Source organism: Lynx canadensis, chromosome A3 (assembly GCF_007474595.2).
Source record: "Lynx canadensis isolate LIC74 chromosome A3, mLynCan4.pri.v2, whole genome shotgun sequence".
Taxonomy (NCBI): Eukaryota; Metazoa; Chordata; class Mammalia; order Carnivora; family Felidae; genus Lynx; species Lynx canadensis.
The window spans coordinates 112,790,419-112,814,908 of NC_044305.1; the positions used below are offsets into that span (position 1 = coordinate 112,790,419).

At 39.9% G+C, this 24,490-nt stretch overlaps 1 protein-coding gene across 6 annotated transcripts in view; it reads right to left on the reverse strand.

Moving 5' to 3' along the window:
- The window catches only part of RASGRP3 (RAS guanyl releasing protein 3), a 136,105-nt gene that overhangs the window by 65,103 nt on the left and 46,512 nt on the right, over positions 1-24,490 (reverse strand). For 2 of the 6 annotated variants that reach the window (XM_030311330.1, XM_030311323.1), the window contains exon 1: positions 10,503-10,742. The exons of 3 other annotated variants lie outside the window; for them this stretch is intronic. The gene's annotated coding sequence lies outside the window, so the exon portion shown is untranslated. Of the gene's footprint in view, positions 1-10,502; positions 10,744-24,490 lie in introns of those variants that run through there. One more of the 6 variants, XM_030311331.1, reaches the window with a different exon arrangement.

The following is a 24,490-nucleotide window of genomic DNA, read 5'->3' on the forward strand; positions in this document are numbered from 1 at the left end:
TCTTCACATTCAAATTCAGTTAACATTTACTGGGAAGCATGTAGTTTTGCCAAGTCAATTCTTGCCATTGCCTCAAAGACTGTTTGGTGGTTGAGTATGGCTGCCCCATATGGCCACAACTTTTGAGGATCAAGAAGTTCTCAAACAGCTCCTTGTTTTCATCAATAACCCAGTAAGAGTCGGCCATGAATTGTGTTAATCCTTCTTGAGTCCCAGCCTTTTGGCAAAATAAATGTATAAGATCAGTCACTCTTGTGTAAAATATAAATTTTCAATAAACAAATATTGAACTCCAGTTAATAATATGTATGATGAAGTACTTATAAATGAAGTGCACTGCTGTCTGCAACTTATTTTGAAAAAAAAAAAAAGATGAAACAATGGATGGATAGAAGATAAATGAATAGATGTGAAAAAGAAAACATGATAAATTGTTAATGTTAAAATTGAATTGGTGGTATATGGACATACACTGTACAATTCTTCCAAGATTTTTTGTTTGTTTGAACATTTTCATCATACAGTATGAAAAACTTCTTTCCATTATTTTAAATTTACATCTTTCAAACCTTTAGTGTTTGGGGATTTGATGAATAAATCATGTTTATTAGCCTTTGTGATTTTACAACTATTATTGTGTGCTAACTAAAGAGGTCCCAGTCATCAGTCTGTCCAAGGGGCTCCTGTAGACCCTTGAACATTTTAGATGCTACTCTGGATGTTTTAATTTTTGTTAATGACTTTTTAAGTTGGAACAATCAAAATTACTCCAAATGTTCCAGGTCTGAAAGCTTTGTTGAGGGTAATAGGAAAATATTTTTGGATTTGTTTCCAAACATCTCTGGCTAATGAAAAACCAGGCTAAATTGCTTTTCAAGGAATCCCTACACTATATCAGTTATTGGCATATTCATATGCTGGTTATGCAAGTTAAAATGTCCAAATTTTCCTTAACTCCATTCTCACCTTCACCCCTGTATCTAATTGATCTCACGAACTATCAATTTACTTTTTAAATATTCTGAAAATTCTTCCACCTTCTCCATCACTATTGGCTTGGTTCAAATCCATCTCTGGAGTCTTCTATTGGTTTGGTCTTTTTTCTATTCAACCTATTCCCCTCATTGCCTCTAGAGTTTTCTTTCTAGATTACAAATATATTCCTATCACTTCCTTACTTGACAAGCCAAAATAATAATTATGAATTATTATTTTTTAAGTTTGTCTGTTTGTTTTGAGACAGGGCAAAAGCATAGGAGGAGCAGAGAGAGAGAGAGAGAGAGAGAGAGAGAGAGAGAATCCCCAGCAGGCTCCACACTGTCAGTGCAGAGCCTGATGCAGGGCTTAATATCATGAACTGTGAGATCATGACCTGAGCCATAATCAAGAGTTGGAAGCTTAACTAACTGAGCTACCCAGGCACCCAAATTGTTAATTATTTTAGATGTATTAATTACATTATGGATTTTTCAAAAGAAAACTTATATTTTAGAAATACATACTAAATACATACTAAAATATTTATGGGTGGAATGATTAAATGTTTGAGATTTGTGTCAAAACTAATATGGGAACAAGAGAGCATGCATGGGGATAGAAACGAAACAAGATTGGTCATCAAAAATTGTTGAAGTCAGGTAATGAATACATGGGGGTTCATTATATTACTCTGTCTACTTGTGTATATGTTAGAAATGTTTTATAATAAAAAGATTTTTTAAAAATTTTAAATCATCCTCAAAAATATCTAAATGCTGCAGAAGGGCAAACACTACCTCAGCCATCAGAATACCCTTATCTTTGAGCCTTTTCTCCAGTTCCTCTTCCAACAGGTACCCTCTGATTCAGCTCTACCAAGCTACATGTTATTCGTGGAAAGAAGACTTTTAAAATACAGTTTTTTCTTCTTGAACAATGACTACTTGTCCTTTTGAACCTAGTTCAAATGTCACCAAATCTAAGCAACATTCCTTAACTCACACAAATAGTCATCTTCTCTTCCCCAGCTTCCACAAAACTCTACACAAGCCTTTGTTATAGACCAAATATTTGTGTGTTATGATTATTGTGATTTTAAAAAATATATTGGCATGCTTAATATAGGTGGTAATATCCTACAGGGTAAAGTTTGTGCCATTATTCAGGTTAGTGCAATAGGCAGCAGAAAGCATATGTTTAAAAATACTCGCCAAATTAATTGTAGGAAAATATATTTGGGGCTTTTTTTTTTCTTTAACTTTTGTTACCTAAATGTAAACTCCAGCTTCCACATAAGAAGTCCCATAAACTAGACTGTACTTACTGAAGTTTTAATAACTTTTGGTTGAGTAAAATCTCCGTATCTGAGAATTAAAACTCAAAACAATTTTTTGAACGTATTAGCCTCTATTACACAAGCTTGATGTGAGAGAAAATTCCAAAGAGTTGCAGAATTCTATGTGTGATATATTTCTCAGTCATCGTGATAGCTGAAAAGATAAAACCTCAATTCTTACACAGTAAAACCACCATCACTGGCTTAAGTCAACCACAGTTCCTGCAGCTTCCAAGAGAGGGTGAAGGAAGTATTTCTTCTAAAACATAGAGAATTAAAATAGCATGAGATATGTTCCACTGGTCCTGCTTCAAGGTCTGCTTGCCCTTTTATCTATGTGTAATCATGGCCCCAAGAAACAATTTATTAAGCGAGTATGATTGCTTCTTTTGATGCCAACATTATGTCACTTCTCATAAAAAACAAATATAATTTAAAGCAAACGGTCACTGCTTGTTAATCAGCCAGGTCCTCCAGTCATGATCTTCTTTATACTTGTCATCATCTGAGATCGTGTAATGATTTTTGAGTGTAGCCAGAGGCTAGGCTCTGCAAGAGAACCCTGCCCACGGTGCAGAATGCCACAGCTGAGAGAACACCTCAACAATGCAAGCAGGATGAGTGTTTTCTGGGTGCAGGCTACAAGGAGACTACGGGATGCAATCATAAATCCACAGATTCCTAGGAAGTCTCTTTGTGCTATGGCACTCCTCTAATGGAAATGGCTAGGTATTGGGCATGATGTAATGTTGGTTACATGACAAGGCCAGCAGAATCCAGACTCCACAGAATGGCTGCCCTTTCCACAGTGAGCACCAGATTTTAACATAAACATAGTGAGAGACAAGTGTGGTTGAGTAGAAAAGGCACACACTTTGTTTACAGGCAGACTAGGACCAGAACCCTGGCTTCACTACTCCCTGGCTTGTGACCATGTGCAAGATACTCAACCTCTCTGAAATTTAGTTTTCTCTTCTTTTTTTTATTTTTTTTAAATTTTTTTTCAACGTTTTTTTATTTATTTTTGGGACAGAGAGAGACAGAGCATGAACGGGGGAGGGGCAGAGAGAGAGGGAGACACAGAATCGGAAACAGGCTCCAGGCTCCGAGCCATCAGCCCGGAGCCCGACGCGGGGCTCGAACTCACGGAGCGCGAGATCGTGACCTGGCTGAAGTCGGACGCTCAACCGACTGCGCCACCCAGGCGCCCCTAGTTTTCTCTTCTGTAAGAATGTCAATGATAATGTCTACCTCTGGACGTTGTGAAAATAAACATCAGTTTCTTTCCTCTCCCAGCAGCAGATTCTGTTTAAATGCCAACTACAGGGGCACCTGGGTGGTTCAGTCAGTAGAGTGTCCGACTCCTGATTTCGGCTCAGGTCATGATGTCACAGTTTGTGGGCTCAAGCCCCATGTTGGGCTTTGCTGACGGTATGGAGCTTCCCTCTCTCTCTCTCTCTGCCCCTCCCCCACTCATGCTCTCCCTCTCTCTCTCTCTCAAAATAAATAAATAAACTTAAAAAAAATAAATGCCAACTACAGAAGGAAAAGAGAGACAGATTCATCTTAGAATCTGAATGAGTAGGGAGAGAGAGACAACAGAGAAACCTAGAGCACCACCATTCAGTTGAGCACAGTCCTTGCCATAAACAGCGATCTGCAAAACATCCTGTCAACTCATATGATTTTGAATGGCAAGCATTCCATGTATACACGAAATACTTTCTACGTTTAGAAAGCAGAACTGAAAGTAAGGCAGAATCCAAAGTTCAGTCAAATTGAAACCAGGGTATGATTTTTCCAGATTTTTCCAGAAATTATACTCAGTTCTTCCATTTTAAAAAAGTTTTAAATTCTTGAGTACTTTTTGAGCTCCAGAATTCTATGTTAACTTGATATTTGAGAACATGCCTCCTTGATAGTCATAGGCAAGTTGACAGGGTGTGGCTAGATGAGGCTGTTTGTCCTTCCGAGCTCCTCGGTTCTGGGTCCAAAGAGTTCTATCAAACCAGTGTGTCAGTTCCTGAATAGGAACCTCTAGCTGGTACCTTCCTAAAGTGAACTTATATAAAAGTCTCCAAGGAAAATTGATTCTGCTCATTTTGAATAATTAAATGAAATGAAAAATAATTATTTTCTCAAAACAAAACAGAGGCATGACTGAACAGACTTTTTTTTCACCTTTCTTTCTTTCTTTCTTTCTTTCTTTCTCCCACACCCCCTTCTCTCTCTCTCTCTCTCTCTCTCTCTCTCTCTCTCTCTCTTTCTTAATTTGGAGTCTTATTCCATGGCAAATTGATGGCCTCTTTGCCTAAGTTCTTCTCCAGCCCCTTGCCTTCCTAGTTCATCAGTTGCTAAGGTCTCAATCACAGTACAAATATTTCAGAAGGGAGAAAGAAAAGCAATTAAAATCATGTAAACACATTCAAATGTAGTTACTTGTCTGTGATTTTTTAAGACACTTTTTAAAAAATGTTTATTTATTTTTAAGAGAGAGGGAGAGAGAGCATGAGTGGGAGAAGGACACAGAGAGAGAGGGAGACAGAGAATCCCAAGCAGGCTCCACACTGTCAGCACAGAGCCCAACATGGGGCTTGAACTCACAAATCAACCATGAGATCATGACCTGAGCTGAAACCAAGAGCTGGATGCTTAACCCCGGATGCTTAGCCAAATGGGCCCCCCCCCCCAGGTACCCCCCTTGTCTGTGATTTTTGAAACAATGAAGCAAAGTGACTAAAGTGAAGTTCTGGAACTAATGACAAACTTTTTTCCACATTATTTTCCCCATCACTAGTTTTCTGTCAAAGACTGTACCTGGAACACATTCACTTACAACACTTACAATGCAAAAGCAAATTAATGGCATAATGATCTAGGCAAGGCTCTTGGAATATTTTGTGGGGTGGGGACAGATCCTCCTAAAGCAGCACAAAGCTACGAGTAAAGATAGAGCAGCAGTTTGAATAGACGAGTCTTCAAGAAATAAAATGACTGGTTTGATCACATAGAAACTTCCAAGATGTTAGGGTATATGCAGGCAGGCAAATCATTCATATATTGAGTTGAACTCTCGACTTACAATAGGGGCTACTTCCTATTCTACAGGCTGGAATCCAGGAAGCTAAGCCTTTAACGTACCATCTTATTTTCTCTTTCTTTCTTTCTTTCTTTCTTTCTTTCTTTCTTTCTTTCTTTCTTTCTTATTTTTCCCCCTTTGTCTTCTTGAAAGGTGCAGAAAGTTCTGACTACAGTAGTTGCTAAGGAAAAATGCTCTTTGTGTCAACTCATGAATTAAATGTTGTTCAGGATTTTTTAAATTAAAAGAAGGCTACCTTTCACATTCATACTAAAAAAAAAAGCTACTTTGAAGAAACAACAACACTGTAATAGCTGTTATGGTCAAAGAGCTGTCCCTTGTCCCCCCACACCCCCACCTCAAAGCCATAGCCATTAAAATGTGCAGCTGCATCATAAAATCATCAGGCACTTGTGCTGTCATTTTTATGACCTTGCCAACATACAGATAGCACTGTTATACAATGAACTGGGTTACCATACCAGAAAACTGACTAGTAGTGAAGAGTCTCAATTATTCTAGAGAGCTAGGACTCTCTCAGTAGTGGGCAGATAACTTTGCAGAGGGAAATGGTCACAGGGGACACTGTTGCTAGTAGTCAGAGTATACTATTTCCCATGTGAATAAGGGTACTGTAACCAGGCAGAACTTCTAATAATGCTTTTGTTCCATTATTTTGTTCCAATAATGATTTTTGTGGGATAATGGAGCACATGCTGGACAACAGACTGCATTTTTTATATCTAAAACAAACAAAAAACCCAGATACCTTATAAAAGTTGAATATTACATCATACCGTAGTTAGTATGACTCCAACTTACATTGGATCTGCAGGGAGGAAAGTGACCAAGTTTGTTTAGAAATACCACCCCAAGCAAATACTACCATGTCTATAACTAAGGCTGACCTTGTTTCTGAGGCCAAATATCCGTAGGCTTTGGAAATACCATCACTGACAGGCATGGGATGGTACATCACAAATCAGTCTCTCATTTAACTTTTGCCCATCAGAAGATAATACAAATTACAGCACTTGTGATCACAGAGGACAATTCTACAGGTATTATTCAGAGTCAGAAGACAGAGGACTTAGGTGAGCGCTCCTAGTTACTGGTCCCATGACCACGGACAAGTTCACTCACCTTCCCTCATTCTCAGTTTCCTCACTGTAAACAGTGGTGATGGTGATGATGTCCTCCCTCATTCCATAGAATTGTGGCAAAGTGCAAGGAAGCGCCTTACACCAGAAAATTCCTACATAAATGCAGGAATCTGTCTTCTCGATACTACAAAAGGGCTCAAGATCCAACACAGTGAACCTACACCACGGACTCCAGAGAGACTGCTGTGATCATCTGAAACTGCAACAACACCCCACAAAACCCAGATTTTCAAATCCCTAAAACAAAGGGAATGTGACATGCAAACAGCTGAACAACTCTACGGCTTGTAAATGAGCGATCACTGCAAAGGGAAAATGAGACCCAAGGGAGTTAACTCTTCGGGAACAGGTTCTTTGGAATACACAGTCTGGGAAAGACAAAGAAACAAAGGCAGCCAACATGGCATCACAAATTTTGTTTCCTCATCCTAAAAGGTCCCAAGAAGATAACCAAACATTTTATTTTGCTTTAAACCAGCTCTGGAGTATACCTTACAGACTCTGCAGTGATTCTGAGTCTGTCTCATGTGTCTCTTGTATAAATAACCCACTGGACTATGCCAACTGCCATGAAAATAAGCCATTCCCACCAAGGACTGGAGGTAATTTCCAGTGGTTCTGTTTTAGCAGACTATATTGCTGATTTCTCTGGAGTTGGGCTTAGTTTTAGAAGCATCAGTAGGTGAGAAGTTGATTAAAAATTCCCCCTTCTTGCTATACGGAGCTTGATCTTCAGAATGTGTAATCTTGTCATATAAAAGCCTTGAAAAAACATTGACCACTTTCTCAAAGACATCCATGACTGGTCTACGTACTTAATTCTCCTCCTGATTAAGCAAAGGACCCTTCTGCTACATGCGCATTACTCAGTGCTCTTTCTTATCACCAGCCCTAATTTTGACATTGAACCACATGGAGGAATATGGACAGCCAAATGAAATTTTGAGATTTTTTTAAGATTTCTTTAAAGTTTGGTCTCTGGCTGATGAGCCAGAGAAGCTGCAGGTTCATAGCCTGCAAGCATGGCGACCATACGCAGGTCGGGGAAGTGTGCAGAGAAAAGCACACCTCTCCTCCCTCACCTCGGTGTCCCAGCCTACCGTCTCCCCTCACAGCTCAGAACAAATGGAGCAAACAAAAGGAGTACATTGCTTCTGTTCATGAACAACCACCCCCTACTTGGACAACCAACGTTCCAGGTTGAACAACAATGTACAGGTCTGCCTCATAGTTTTATCACCACCAAGCCAGCTATTTGGTGTGGGGTACAGGTGGAGTGGCTGTCCTCCAAAGGAAAGGAGTGACAGGAAAAGCTGAGAGAAAAGGCCAGAAAGGGCAACAAGAGTGGTGTATTCCAGGGTAATCATAAAGCTCAAACTTGCTGTTCTGACCAGTGCGGGAGCCATCACTGAACTACTCTCAGAGAGAAAAACAGGCTGCAGGTCAGTGACCCTGCACAGCCTGGGCTTGGACTGTCACAAGGGGAAACCTCGCCCTTCCTGCCAGGGACCGTTCGAAAGAGCCTTAACACACGTTGTGTGTCTAATTGTATTGCACTGAAACATTCTCATTTGCATCCCGTTAAGCATGTCATTAAGCATTAAGCTTTTAAGTTTAAATGTGTGGAATTAGTGTATGTGTTCCACGTTAAGTCTTTTAATGTGTGCAGTTTCCGGTGTCCATTCCAGGAGCCAATTGGGTCTGTGCTACATATTGCCCAGCTAAGGGGGTCCCCAAGCTTCAATTTCTTTGCCTATAAAACTGGAATAATAATATATAGCACATAGACTTACTCTGAAGATTATAAGAAAATAAATACATTTGCTTAGCACATCATTTGGCAAAGTGCTCAATAAATTCAAGTTATAATTATCAGTGTTAATGTTATAATAATAATATAATAATCCTGGCAGAAACCTCTAGCCCTCTTTCCTGGCTCTGCGACTAACACTTTGACCCAGACACATTGGTTAGAATTTTCTCAACTCAGAAATGCGCTCAATTGCACACTCTAAAATTCCTATCCAGATCTGAAAGTCTTTGACCCTATGGACATACTACCTACATGTAAAATAATTATTTATTATTCTGTTGATATTTTGAAAGTCAAGATATCATTGGATTTTTCAAAATAGTCTGTGGGCCTTCAAAATATCAGCACTTGAATAATTCCGAAGGCTGTTCTAGGGATAGCCAGTGAGACCCTCCATTTTACTGAAGGGGTCTCTATTATTCTGGAGAAATCAACTTCACCTCATAGTTCTTTTCCAATAGACTCGCAGTAAAAGTGAAACTATAGCAGCAGCAAACTCCCTAAAAAAGTGGCCCAGTGGGTAGCTAGGGCCCTGTAGTCAAATAGGGAAGTCACTGGGCCATGTGGCCACAGGCTAAATCAAGGACTTCACACAAACGTCATTAAAAGAAATGGCGGAGTTAGAAATAACTTTTTGTCTCATTGAACACTCTGAGTCTTGTCGAATCTTTTCCATTTTATGGGAAAGAAGGGGAGAAACTTCCCAGCGCCAGACTAGCCACTTTCTCGGAGGGTCATCCGAAAGTGCTTCCACCCCAGATCTTTGGCCAGTGTGCTACTCCAGACCAAGTGTGTTGAGGAAAACTGCAGCGGGACCAGCGTGCCCCAGGTCATTTCCAGTCTGCCCTCCACATACCAGGGCAGGGAGGTGGGGCGGGGAGAGCTGTGTTCCATCCAGGCAGGGGGCGGAAATTGCAAGAAAACCGGACAGCCTGAGCATAGCTGACAATCCATCCGTCACCTGGAGAAGCAAACACACTTCAGGGTGCCCTGTGCTCCTCACAAGCAAAACAACTGTTTGGTAAGAATTCAAATCAAAACAACCTACTCCCCCTCCCCCCACCTTCCTTAATGTCCAGGCAATCCAGAAAAAGGAACTGATTTGGTTATCTCGCTCAATGCTCTGATTCAGAGACCTGTCACTTCCAGAGGTTTACCTCATCCATTACGGGTGCTGTCCTCTCCCTTTCCCCTTTTCCTTTCTGAAACATCCTGGCTGGTGACTACCCCAGAAGGACAAAAGTCTCCAAACAACACATCCATTCCAGCATAATGCCTGCTCTGTGCTCTCCTAAGAGCAAGCCCCAGCACCACTGAATGAACCTGAGAAAGAAGAGATCTCAGCTATTTGGAAGCCCTCCCCTTCGCCCCCAGAGTTGATAATCAACTTCAGGTAACATTTTTTAATAATCCAGGCAAGAGGAAGGACACTGAGCATCATCAAAACACTAACTTTCCTTCATCTAAAGTAAGGAAGACCAGGGGTGACTAAAAAATTCAGCGTCAAAGCAACGAAGTTGAAAAAGCTCCTTCAAGAAAAGAGCTAGAAAATATGTCTTTGATGAGTTATGAAGCTTGCTTGAAACCCAAACATGCTTTCTAATCTAAATCTCAATATTATTTTGTTAGTTTTCTATATTGCAGATTGTTATGCATTGTTAAATGAAAGAGTTTTCAAAGTTGAGTAGAAATGGTCAAGTCGGACATACAAGTTTCTCAAAACACTATTTTACAAGCTTCAACGGTAAAAATTGATTAAAATCAAACCTAGTCATCAGTTCACTTTAATACACTCTCCACCTCATAATCTCAAACTTGACTTTGAACCTAAACACCACGGATCATGAACATCCCAGACACCAGGAAATCAACTTGCTGTTTTCCTAGATAGGAATCAAGCAGTATGCCTCATTCACACTTTAAGTCAGAAAACATTGCTGCAAATGACAGTTTCTAAAAAAAAAAAAAAAAAAAAAAAAATCAGTAAAAATACAAATGGCTATTGCCAACAGACAACACAAATAACACAAATAATATACCTCCTTTAGTGCCAGAGGGAAACCAAAATCAAAATTAAAAATTGTCAGTGCCTTACAAAACGCACACACACGAAAAAGTTCTCCAGTTACTTACTGGGGCGGTTCTGTCGCCTAGTCCTCACATCAGCACCCTGCCTGTCCAGCTGCCAAATGCAGGAGCATGCCGCAAGCAGCTGTTTCCTCCAAGCTGGGGCTCTGTCTCTTAACCAGTCACATGCGCCTCCTGATAAATACTGCCGCCTGTGCCAGGAGGTCAGAAACTGAAGATCATTATTCTCCTAATTCGCAAACCTCATAACCCCTGAGCTGGCTCAGCCGTTTCATTAGCACGCAGGGCAGGACATTCCACCGTTTGTTTTCTTTTAGTGGCAAACCCCAAACATCTGATAAGTCACCCTGGAGGGCAGGTCACTGCAAGTGGAAAGTTGATGGGGGTGGGGTAGGGCATGGGGTGGGGAGGCTGGCAGTCCCTGTGCTCTGCCCTCTCACTCAGGTCTTCACTGGGGCTCTAGAACAGCAAGGAAGGAAGCACAGAACGGCCCAGCAGGTGGAAACGGTGCTGCGTCCCAGGTGCCCCCCGGGAATACAGCAAAGCAGTGCTCCATCTTGGTTTCGTTTTCTCCGCATCCTGGGCTCACTTTGGTGGTAGAGCTGTTAACAAGGCAGCCTGTTCTGAGGAAAGCAGACTGTCTAAGAATGCTTAAGTTTAACTGCAAAGGCCAGGGCTGCTGTGCCAAGTGATGCTGAGGGGCAGACGTGTGAGGGTTAATGGAGAATATCAGAAACAGCTTCGTCTAGACAGCCATTGGAAACGACTGCAGGTAGCTTAAGACCAAACCTCCGCACATTCTAGTTATCTGTTGGATTGTATCAACGTTCGGGGGCACAGCAGAGCCATTGAGATGATCAGCCAGGGAATCAGAGTGGAAACAGAAATGACCACAAAATGTACAAGCCATTTTATAGATGTGCTGCTGCCCCCTTTGGCGCAAGGAAGTTGAACCAACGTGCTGTTTCCTGTGCTGCTCACGAAGGTGCCAGACCATCTGGGCACCTAGCTGAATTCAGACCTCTCACCTTAGCAGATTTCCCCACCCCGTCCTCTTCATCTTCCTCTCCGAGGAAAGCCTGCGGACTATCTGACTTTGGGTAGCGCCTGACTTATTGCTATAGTAAGAGTGACACTTTCTAAGATCAGAGCCCAAGCAGGGCAGAATGGAGATACGGCAGGGAGTCAGCTCATTTGGCAAAATGAACATCCAAAAAAGATCTTAAAAGGTTAAAATGCCCCAGGGGATTTCTGAACCATAATGAGCCTGTTAAACTGTCAACCTTGATTTTTAATAAGTGAGCTCTTACTCAATAGAGGAGTTTATGTGGGAAATCTTTCATATGCGGGTTTTGTCTCATAATTATTTTTTTTTCTTTCATCTGTTTCTTTTTTTTTTTTATATATGAAATTTATTGACAAATTGGTTTCCATTCAACACCCAGTGCTCATCCCAAAAGGTGCCCTACTCAATACCCATCACCCACCCTTGTCTCATAATTATTTACAGAATTAAACCAGAAGTTCCCTCCATGCAGAGGACAGAGTGTTTTTCCAGAATAACAAAGACCAAAACTCCTCAGGCTTGCCAATTTTTCAGGGGACTAATTTGCTACCAACATGTGAATGCCCAAAGTGTAAATCCAGAAATTTTTTGCAAGCCTCAAAACAATCCCCTGTAGTTCAAAGTTAGTAATAAACTACAGATATCAAAATACAGTGCGCTAAAATATGTCACGTTCATAAAACTTTCTCCTCGTGTGACAATCATTAATCAGACACAGAAAAGGAGGCTTATTGAAGATGTGAAATGTTATTTTGATCTACTTATTGGAAACTTTTGTGACCTTATGGCATCCATCAATCACTTTATTTGCAACTAACAGTGTTATTCTGATGGTCTATTGCATACCACATAGTTAATGAGACAGAGACTTCTGGAAAATCCTTCAAAAAATAGTCTCAGGGTGCCTAGGTGGCTCAGTCAGTTGAGCATACCACTCAGCTCAGGTCATGATCTCACGGTTCATGAGTTCAAGCCCTGCATCGGGCCGGCTGCTGTCAGCACAGAGCCAGCTTCAGATCCTCTGTCCCCCCTCTCTCTGTCCCTCCCTTACTCATGCTCTCTCTCTCTCAAAAATAAATAAAACATTAGAGAGAGAGAGAGAGAGAGAGAGAGAGAGAGAGAGAGAGAGAGAAACAGCCTCAAGAAAGGCAAGCATAAAAGTTCTCTCATTTCTATGAGAAGAAGGGACGGACCCCAAATCGTACATATAAAGTGAACTGTCAGTGCAGAAGAAGACCCTGGACCCTTCTGACAATATCCAGCAGTATAACTGAGGTTCCACAAACACACTCAGCCTTGCAAAGAAATGGGGAGACCCCACCTCTCTGCCCCAAATGCCTATGGGTACCAATCATCTCCTTCAACTAAAAAAAAGAGCCCTCCTTCCATCAAAGGCCATCAGCCCTCGGGCTTTGTGTCTCACCCTGGGACCCCTACCTGTTCAGGATCCTTTGGCCAACAATCATGCCTTCTCTCCCTGTCCACTCACCTTCCTCATTAACCAAATATGTTCACATTATTTTTACGTCTTAAAAGCCATTTGTTTTGATCCTTTGCTCCTTTCATTGTTGCCCTAACCCGCTCATTCCCTTCACAGCTAAGCTTCTGGAGAAACACCTCATGCCTCCATCATCTTCACGAGCCATTTACATTGAGATCTGCTTATAGTCTGGCTTCTTTCTCCCAACTTTACTGAAACTGCTTTCCCCTAGTCACCAAAGACTGATGCTACTGGACACATTTTTGCTTTTATCTTACTTGACCTCTCAGCTGCACTTAACCTAAGTGGCCAAGAATTCCCAAATGTGTCCTCTTGTGGCTTCTGCAACATTTCACTTCGACCTCCTTCAGCCTCCTGTGTGGACTCTTCTAATACCTGCCGCCCTCACATGTGAAAATCCCCTTTTTTCTTCCTGTTTCCTAACAGTTTTTACATGTCTTAATTTATTACTGAATGATGACAGCGGTTTCCTAGTTAATTGTCTGGCCTCCAAAAGTCTGCCTCTGACCTTAATTCATTTATTTTTTTACACTTTCGTGCTGAAAGCTTCCCCAAAACCATGGTAGAATCGTAGGCATCTTTGCATTCCCAGAAGCTGTGATAGGGTTCAAGCCCTTCTTTTGTAAATTCTGCTACCATTGCATTTCTTTGTCTGTGTCAAATTAGGTCTTAATGTATCTATGTCCCATCCAAACTTTGACAACCTTAAAAAAAGCTTGTGACTTGTTCATTTTATATCCTGCGGTGCCTAATACCATGCCTGACTCTTGCAGGAGACACATAGCTGAAACAATGCTGACTGAATAAATGAATGATTAAAGAGAAAGGTCTTCTGTTTATTCCACTCAGAAAAGATATGAGAAAAGTTTACAAAAACCAATTTTATATTAGGCCACCCAAAAATTGTAAGTGATTTGTGCCCAAAAGAAATTATTTTCACCACAATCTATGACCAGACTGGAATAAAACTATAATATAATTGCAAAAGTATAAGTCAAAAAAGAGCAAAGCTCTTGGAAAAATTATATAACTCTTCTTTCAAAAAATAATGCATTGGGGGGTGCCCGGGTGGCTCAGTTGGTTAAGCATCCAACTTTGGCTCAGGTCACAATCTCATGGTTGGTGGGTTCGAGCCCCTAGTAGGGCTCTGTGCTGACAGCCCAGAGCCTGAAGCCTACTCCAGATGCTGTGTGTGTCTCTCTCTCTGCCCCTCTCCTGCTTACTCTCTCTCTCTCTCTCTCTCTCTCTCTCTCTCTCTCCCTCTCCCAAAGATAAACATTAAAAAAATGGAAAAATCAGTGATTGAGAAAAAACAAAAAGGCAATTATCAAATGCTTAGAAGTTTTCAGTAATGAGAATACCACACCAAATATTGTAAGTAGAGCCAAAAGAGTTAATTAGAAGAAAACTAACTCAAAAAGCTGAAAAACAACAGATCAATAATCATGGAACAATGTAAAAGGTATTGAGAAATTGTTCCCGAGGAAAGTTTTTAGTCCAAATTATTTACACAATCAAGTTCTCCCTGAGTTTCAAGCCACAGATAATTTCCTGGCTGTATAAAATGTTCAAATGTGCAAAAGTAACAGAAATCTAACATAATACCCCTGATGTAAAAACAAACAAACTGATTAATAATGGAAACCACAGATGAACCTCACATATAAACATAGTTTACCATAGAGATGTGAATAATCTCAATATTTAAGATGCCATGATAGGAAAAAGTCTTGGAATTAGCACAGTAGGTACTCTTGAAAAGACTTTTGATAAAATTCAATATCAGTTTTTTTTTTTTTAATTAATGAAATGGAGTTAAGACGATTTTTCCTGGCATGATCAAGATTACCCCAAACCAAACACAGGCATCATACCTCATGGTGTAGTCCTAGAGGTATTAACGGTAAAATGAGGAACAAAAAATGATGCTCATTGTCACTAGTATCATTTAGCACTATTCTGGACATTCAAGCCAAGACAACTAGACAACAACAACAACAAAACTAAAGAACTATGAGAAAGCAAGAGACAAAATTATCTAACTTGCATATGTTATAATCCCTTAATAGATTCAACTTCTAAAACTGTTTTAAATAATTAGAAATGTCAGTGAGGTGAACAGTCACAAAATAAAATTAATTGAGTGCCCCACATAATAGCCTAAAACTGTTAGAAAACATCAGGAAAAAAAAATCTTATTCACAATAGCAACAATAATAACAAAATTTCTAGGAAAAACAAGAAAAATGAAGAATATATAAAGAAATGTATGAAACTCTACTGAAAAAATAAAAAACATTTCAATAAATGGATCATTATACGATTTTCCAAGACTGGAAGACTCAACATTGTACGGATGTCGATTCTCCTCTATTTAATTTATAAATGTAATTACAGTTAGATTAAAATGCCAGAAATTTTTAAAAAACAGATCAAAAAGAAAGCCTGAAGTTTATTTGAAAGAAAAAAACCTGAAAATTTTTTTTAAAAGAGAAGTTTATAAAACTACAGTGAGTGGGGGGTACTGGGTATTAAGTAGGCTGAAAACATCAAGAATTAGAAGTTTGGGACACCTGCACGGCTCAGTCAGTTAAGTGTCCCACTCTTGATTTCAGCTCAGGTCATTATCTCCGCTCAGGTCATGATCTCATGATTAGTGGGTTTGAGCCCCATGTGGGACTCTGCACTGACAGTGAGGAACCTGCTTGGAATTCCCTCTCTCTCTCTCTCTCTCTCTCTCTCTCTCTCTCTCTCTGCCCCTCCCCCACTTGTGTGCACACTCTCTCTCTCTCAAAATAAATAAATAAACTAAAAAAAAAAGGATTAAAGATTTGATTCTGTTGCTAAAAGAGGCAGAGCAATGAAACAGAACAGAAAGCCAGAAAATATAAATACAAGTACTATATTAAAATGTTTGTTGGGGTGCCTGGATGACTCAATCGGTTAGGTGTCTGACTTTGGCTCAGGTCATGATCTCAGTTCATGAGTTCAACTCCGCATTGGGCTCTGTGCTGATAGCTCGGAGCCTGGAGCCTGCTTCAGATTCTATGTCTCCCTCTCTCTCTGCCCCTCCCCTGCTCAGGCTCTCTCTCTCTCTCAAAAATGAAAAAAAATATATTAAAAAAATAAAATGTTTATTTGTTAAATATGATATTTAAACCCAGTGGGAAAAGAATGGATTATTTAATAGCTGGTTGAATAATTAAGTATTAGGAAAAATTAAAGATGCAATTATTACCTCACACCATATACAAAGTAAATGCCTAGTGGGCAAAAGAGCTAAATGTGAAAATAAGACCACACACAGATTTGAAGAAAATCATGTGATTGTTTTTATAATCTGAAAATTATTTTAATCATGGTTAAATACTTTTATCATGAAAATTGTTTTATTTTAATTATGATCACAAAAGCTGAAGCCAATTAAAAAAGTTTTAAATATTTAAATAACTAAAATGTAAAATTTATGTATGTCAAAAATAACCCTACTATAAACAAAATTAAATCACAAATGACAGAATGAGATTAAAACATGAAACCTGTATGGTAAAGGGTTAATGGCCTTAACATATAAGTAGTGTTTATAATTAACAACTTGGCAAAGAATATGATAAAGACTTTACAAGTGGGGCGCCTGGGTGGGTCAGTCGGTTGAGTGTTCGACTTCGGCTCAGGTCATGATCTCACGGTTTGTGAGTTTGAGCCCCGTCAGGCACTGTGCTGACAGCTCGGGGCCTGGAGCCTGCTTCGGAATCTGTGTCTCCCTCTCTCTCTCTGCCCCTCCCCTGCTCATGCTCTGTCTCTCTCTCTCTCAAAAATAAATAAACATTAAAAAAAAGACTTTACAAGTAAAGAAATACATTGGGGCACCTGGGTGGCTCAGTCGGTTAAGCATTCGACTTCAGCTCAGGTCATGATTTCTCTGTTCATGGGTTCGAGCCCTGCATTGGGCTCTGCTGACACCTCAGAACCTATTCGAGATTCTCTCTCTCTCTCTCTTTCTCTCCTTTCTGCCCTCCCCCACTTTCAGTTTCTTTCTCTCTCAAAATAAATAAATTTTAAAAAAAGAATCTCTTTTCAAGTAAAGAAATATAAATGACCAGTACAAATAAAAATCAGCTTCCTAAAATGGAGTACAAATTAAATAAATGATAGGATACTATTTAGTATTTCTAAACATAACAAAGATAAAAAAATCAATAATTCCCAATGCTGGCAGGAGGTTTTGGAAAATGGCACCTTTATACTCTGGGGGCAAGAGTATAAATTGGTCCCAGCTGTAAGAAAGATAACTTTGTGATATGTAGCAAAAGCTTTTTAAAATATGTATACCCTTTAATTCATCAGTTCATGTCCTAGAAATATATCCCTAGAAAATAATATTGATTTTCATATGTGCAGGAATGTTTCTCACAGCATTGTTTATACTAGTGAAAAATTAGAAACAATCTGTGTACCAAAAATAGTTGAATAAATTACTATACATTTGTAAGATTTAGCACTACACAATCATTATAAAGTAATGTTGTTGCAGTATATTAACACAGAAAAATATTCAGCATAGATTAAGTGGAAAACACAAGATATAAAACAGTTTATTCAGGGGGCGCCTGGGTGGCGCAGTCGGTTAAGCGTCCGACTTCAGCCAGGTCACGATCTCGCGGTCCGTGAGTTCGAGCCCCGCGTCAGGCTCTGGGCTGATGGCTCAGAGCCTGGAGCCTGTTTCTGATTCTGTGTCTCCCTCTCTCTCTGCCCCTCGCCCGTTCATGCTCTGTCTCTCTCTGTCCCAAAAATAAATAAATGTTGAAAAAAAAAATTAAAAAAAAAAACAGTTTATTCAGTATGATCTCATTTTTCTAAAAAAACCATGTGAACATATGTAAAAGTCTGAAATGTTATACAGCGGACATTTGAACCACACAGGGGTGAGGGGTGCCAACCCCCCATGCAATCGAAAATCCTTATTTAACTTTTGACTGCCCCAAACCTTAATGACTAATAGACTTCTGTTGACTAGAAGCCTTTCTCATAACATAAACAGCCAATTAACACATATTTTGCATTGTAGATGCATTATATACTGTATTCTTACCATAAAGTAAGCTAGAGAAAAGAAAATGCTATTAAGAAAATAATAAAGAAAATACATTTAGAGTGCTGTATTTATTGATAAAAATCCACATGCAAGTGGGTTCAAACCTGTGTTGTTCAAGGGTCAACTATATATCAAGTTTTTAATAGTGATTATCTTTGGGAACTGGGGTCAGTGTTTTCCAACCCCTTTGCACTTATCACCTTTTTTCTACTGTTTCTGTTATAAATGTGTATCAGTTATTCATTTTTAATTTTTTTAACGTTTTTTCATTATTTACAGAGAGAGAGAGAGAGAGACAGCACGAGGGGGGAGGCTCAGAGAGAGAGGGAGACACAGAATCCGAAGCTGGCTCCAGGCTCTGAGCCATCAGCACAGAGCCTGACATGGGGCTGGAACCCATGGAACCTGAGCCGAACTCGGACGCTCAACTGACTAAGTCACCGAGGCACCCCCCGTTGTTCATTTTTAAATGACATCTTTTTTATATAAAGAGACATGCAATCATCCTTAAATGTTTTAATTATCTCCACAAAGAGGAGAAAGCCATTGTCAAGAAATGTGATCAAGAAAAAAGGACCAAGAGCAGCAAAGTCTCACCATTCATTAATAAAACTACACATATCTTCCCAACCGAGTCTCAATTCTCTACCCTTCTGGTCCTGGACCCAATATTCAATAGCAAATCACTGAAAGTAGTGTAACCACCAGGTTCAAAGGATGCGGGAAGAGGAAAGAAGTATGGTGCTGCTTGAGCAGCTGGATTCCGTCTCTCAGAGATGCCTTGATGGGCCTCTATGCCTACACGAGGCACTCCCTTAGGTAGAAATTCCTAAATGGTATCCATCCCATGTACACATGCTCAGAGAGCAGGAACCTCTTCTGCCAGCTGCCCCCTGCCAAAGCTGCCCATCTATCTGTCTGCCTCGTGCCAAATTCCAAACAAGCTGCTCCGAGTTGGGGACACACCACCTGCTGGTCAATTGAGGTACTAAGGCCATATTGTATCCCCACCCCCACCTCCATTTCCTTTCAGGGGACCGCGTACACAACATTACTTTCTTACTTCTCAAGTTTGGCAAATTCTACCCAGTCTTCTCTTTCTTAAATACATACATTTTTTGGATTCCTTCTCTCTTCTTTTTTCTTCTAACATCTGTCTAGGTATCATGGGGAATTTTCTCTCTCACTCTTGTTCTTCCCCTTTTCTTTCCCTTGAGCCAAAATAAATACCCAGGCACAATGAGTTATCATAAGAATTGTGTTCACTACATGCCTGTAACAAAGAGAAAGAAAATGTGGAAAAATCAAAGTGGAGAGTTTTAGTCTCTAAAGCCCTTGAACAAAGCAAATCATTGTCAACAAATGAACACATCTAGGGTCTATGTTCAAAGTGCATTGCATTTAAGACTCACCAAAATACACAACGAAACTCTCTACTCTCAAAGGTTATAATCTCTCTAGGAGAAAAGGGGAGTATGCAGAAAGCCATATATAAGGAATAATAACGATCATATATCATACCAATTAGTATCTGTTAATACTGTAACATTTTATACTAATGTAGTATTAATATATAACAAGCTAACATCTGTGCACAATACTCATTGAATTCTGACAACAAAGCTCTAAGGAGATGCTATTATCGCTCCTGATGATGACCTTTAATGAGATTAACTAGCCTGCCCACAACCCGTGAGCAGCAGAAAAAGAAAGAGAGAGAAATGTGGATGTAAAAGAACCCAGGTCCATCTGACTCCAAACCCTCCACATTTAGCAGCACCTCCCACCCACCAAATGATTTAGGGGCCACAGAAATTTTCATAGACTGGCCCATCCTTCTCTAGTTAAACCTGCTTACACTCATGTGCAATAGCCAAGTCAACTGTAATGCACTTTGGGGTCTAATTATTGGCATTACAACAGTAGTTGTAATTTATGGATTTACAAGGGAACCTTTTGAACACAAGCCATTCAGAAACTGGAGACCGGCTGCATAAAAATAAAAAGGAGATTGAAAAAAGGGGACAGCCTCCACCAGAAACTGCTCCCACAGCCCAGTCTCAGCACCCTGCCCCCCTTCTTCAGCATCTCTGGAGAAATCCCCAAATTTCTGGACAAACCAGCCCAGGTTAAAAATGGACTTCTACTTTTGGTCTCTTTCTTTTTCCTATATTTTATCTTTCTTCTCTCTCCCTTTTTGTAAAATTTCATTTGTGTTTTTAAAACCCTATTACATATTGGCAAAGTTGTGTTCACTTAATCTAATTAATTTAAATTACCTTTATGGCAGATTTTTTTTTCCCTCCATCGAATCACCTTCTTAGACTAGGCTAGCTTTCCAGCTGAAGCTGGATTCAGTAAACACAAGAAGGAAAGGTTAGCACCCTCAACACAAACCACCTTACTTAGCATAATTACTTCCGTAACAAACTTTTCCAGTAGTTTTATTTCTAAACCCTGATTTGACACCAACTGGCATTCAGATTTGAGGATCACACCCCTATCAAACACAGACTAGTGGTCAATCTGAATCTTAATCTTCCACAATGCCACTGCTGCTTCCAGGACTGCTTTACTTCTTGAAGAAGTTGCTTAGAGGAAAAAAACAATTTCCTAAGCCTGCCTCTGTGCATTTTTTCTGAGCATCATTTAGTGTACAGAAAATAATAGAAAGGCAATTTCAGATTTATAATTTCCTTTCTATCCAAGTTTCAGCATCGTTGCTATTTCAAAGCAGAAAATACAAAGCTGATTCAGGGAAAATGAGACCAAAAAAAAATTAAAATCTTTCTTCTCGAAATATGTGATAACGAAATACACGGGGTGGGCACAATTTGATCTTTGCAGGCATCAGAGGAAAAGCACAGTTAGGAGCTCCAAATCCTCTTTTTCTCATTTGTGAACTCGAGGCACCCCCTTGCCTCCCTCTCCCCATCCTCCACTCTCTGAGTCTGCTGAACTGTACTGGGTTCATGCCAAAGCCCACGAGCCTTGGCTGGAAGATGATGCTCAGTGTACGAAGGAAGGAATTGCTACACCATGGTTGTAATTATAAAACAGCCATATTATTTTGATACTAAATCCATCCGCTAACATTGTGCGTGCGGGCCTCCAACGTTTTTAAAGTTCAGGTTATGCCACTTCACTTTTACAAAAGAGCTACATTAGCACCTCCTTTTGCTTACCAACAGAAATCCAAAAAAAGTGAGAAGCGAAAATGGTGTTCAGCATTTGGCACATTGCCTTTACAGAGGCAGCGCAGCGCATAAGGTTGCACTGCCCGCTCCTTCCCCGGGAACTGCCTCCAGCATCTCAGTATCAAGCTGCTGCCGCAGTTTTGAACTGCCTCCGTGAGCCTCTGTTTTTTCTCGATTTATTTTGTGCATCCATTAGTAAGATGTGGTATCAGAAAAGCCTAAGAGAGTTATTTTTGGAGTGTGGGAATGTTCGAAAAGTTTTCCATATACGTTAGTGGTAAGTGCTTCATTGCTTTACGCCATTTTTGGCTTACAAAAGGTTTCATAGGAATGCTCTCCTTTTGAATAGCTGGGAAACCTATAATCTAAACAATGTCAATGTTCTATGTAATCGCTTCCACTCTTCGCTTTATCACATTATCCAAACCCAGCTAGCTAACTGCAAGTCCTGTTTCCAGTCCTTTGTGCCAAACTACTTGCTCACGTTTTAATCCACCGTCACCACCTCTAGGTTATAAATCTGTGAGGACTGAGCTTCTAACCTCATTTCCATATCCTTTCCTAAAGTTTCATTCCTTTTATCACACACTCCACTAAACATCGCCATGATTTCTTACACTGTGTTTGCTCAAACTCTTGGCAGCAGTCTTGGGGTTACTCACACCCTTTGTGTATAGAAAGCCTTTGGATAAGATGTTCTTCATCATGACTGCCTGGGAGCACACAAGGTGACCACAGACAGAGCAGGAACCCACTGAGTAATGAGAATCTAATCTTACTGCAACCAGATTTTCTCATTTGTAGATCAGAGGGGGTAAACTAAGAAAGCACTCTAAGAAGCACATAAAAAAAAAAGTGGTATGAAAATTTCCAGTTTTCCTTCATGTTCTAATTAAACAGGAAGTTTCTCAGGGCTCATCTTTGTGATTGCCACTCTTATTAGTGAAAAGCAATAGATCAAAAGTGCTGTACTAAAACTCTCTGAGAGGCAGGTGAAGGGGAGAGGTCAGAACTGAGAGGTGGGTGTTGTTTCTTTATAACCATAGGAAGTAAGAACTCTGGAAAACTTCTTGGCTCCTGGAGATAAACACATGGGAGGGCGCAGTCAAATGCAGGGGAGCTCAGGCTAAAACAGTTTGAAAAATACTAGCCTACATGATGATGCTTTGATAGGTATTTGAATGCCTATAAATTCTTCTTCAATTTCTATTCTAATGGTCAGAATAACTGCATTATCACATAGAAGAATAGTCTTGGTTCCTTTTGCAAAATTGGAAGAGCAAGACGCCTATGGTTTCTTTTTTACTTTCCAAAATATTTAAGTTTGGAAAGAAAATTTGCTCATTGTAGCAAATCAAATGATATAGAGATAGACATAAAGAAAATTTCAGTAACCTCTCTCTCCTATCCACTCCCATCTTGCCAAGATAATACACACCTACAAAAAATGTATTGCTACATACATAGATGTATGGGGTTCTATTCTTTCCATTAAAAAAAGAATCTGTATTTGATTTTTCCCCTTAATGTATCAGAACACATATATTGGCTCCAAGGTCAATAATATAATTTAATTTGTACTCTTCAATAGCTGCTACTTCTCCACAGTGTATAATCATATTTATTCACCCTATTAATGAAACATTCTAGATGCTCCCGTTCTGTGCTTCTCTAAGCATGTTGCACTAAACATCCTTGCATGATTATCTTTAGCTTCTGGTGCTTTTAATTCCGAAGTATAGATATCCAAAACTGGGATTATTGGGTTTGGAAAAATTATTCATTTTACTATATATTTCAGTCACTTTCCCAAAACTGACCTGAAATCAATACAAAGGTCTATGGCCTTAAGAAGGCCTTAAAATAGACCTGATAAATGTCAACTTAGAGGATCAAGATTTTTATATTAAAAGCACTAAAAATTTCTCTCAGAATATTCCACCAGGTATATTAACTAAATTATTTATTTTGAAGATGCTTCCTTTTCACGAATAATACTATTTTTTAAAACCAAAAATGTCTTGGGGAGCCTGGGTGGCTCAGTCAGTTAAGCATCGGACTTCAGCTTAGGTCATGATCTCGCGATCCGTGGGTTCGAGCCCTGCATCGGGCTCTGTGCTGACAGCTCGGAGCCTAGAGCCTGCTTCAGGTTCTGTGTCTCCCTCTCTCTAAGCCCCTCCCTTGCTCAAGTTCTGCCTCTCTCTCTCTCTCTTTCTCTCTCTCTCAAAAATAAATAAACCTTAAAAAAATTTTAAACCAAAATTATCTTAATCAAATCAACCAAAATGTGTCAAAGTTAAAAGTTAGAGCCTAGTCCTTATTGTCTTCACACACCAAAAATTCCATAAACTCTAAAGGCCATTCCAGTTGTAGAATCAACTACTGATTAATTAAAAAATATATAAGCAGGGCGCCTAGGTGGCTCAGTCAGTTAAACATCTGACTTCGGCTCAGGTCATGATCTCATGGTTCATGAGTTCAAGCCCCGCGTCGGGCTCTGGGCTAACAGCTCGCAGCCTGGAGCCTGCTTTGGATTCTGTGTCTCCCTCTCTCTCTGCCCCTCTTCCTTTCTTTCTCTCTCTCTCTCTCTCTCTCAAAAATAAATAAACATTAAAAAATACATGAGCAAATGTGAATAAGTTATGAAGAACAAAAATGTTCACATTGGACCAAAAATATTTCAGTGTACTTTCAAGGAATGCGATGGTGCTAGTGTGAAAGAGGATCAGTCAAAACCTCACTAGTTTCTGTTTTATTCTCTGGACTGTGGCCTAAGTAAGCGAAGAGCCAGCTCTTCCCTACGGCTCCACCGTGAGACAGGAATAGGGCCCACAGTCCACACACGAGGATAGGAGTGCCCACGGTCTACAGCCACACTCCTCCCGGCGGAAGTTGGTTTTCTAAAACCACCTCTTCAAAATTATGTGGTTTTGTCATGTCATTTGATTTGGGACTTGAGAGTGAGAAGTTGAACTATATTTTTCTACGTTCCTAATAACAGCACATATACTCCACGTTATAGTTAACGAATATCGCCGTAGCATCCAACACAGTCTAAGACACAAGCAACCAAGCATAGAGTTCCCTGCCTTAAGAAAAGAAAAAATAAGTTATAATCAACATAAATTCAGGGAATTTGTTCACATTACCGAAGCATTCTTTATTTTAGAAAGC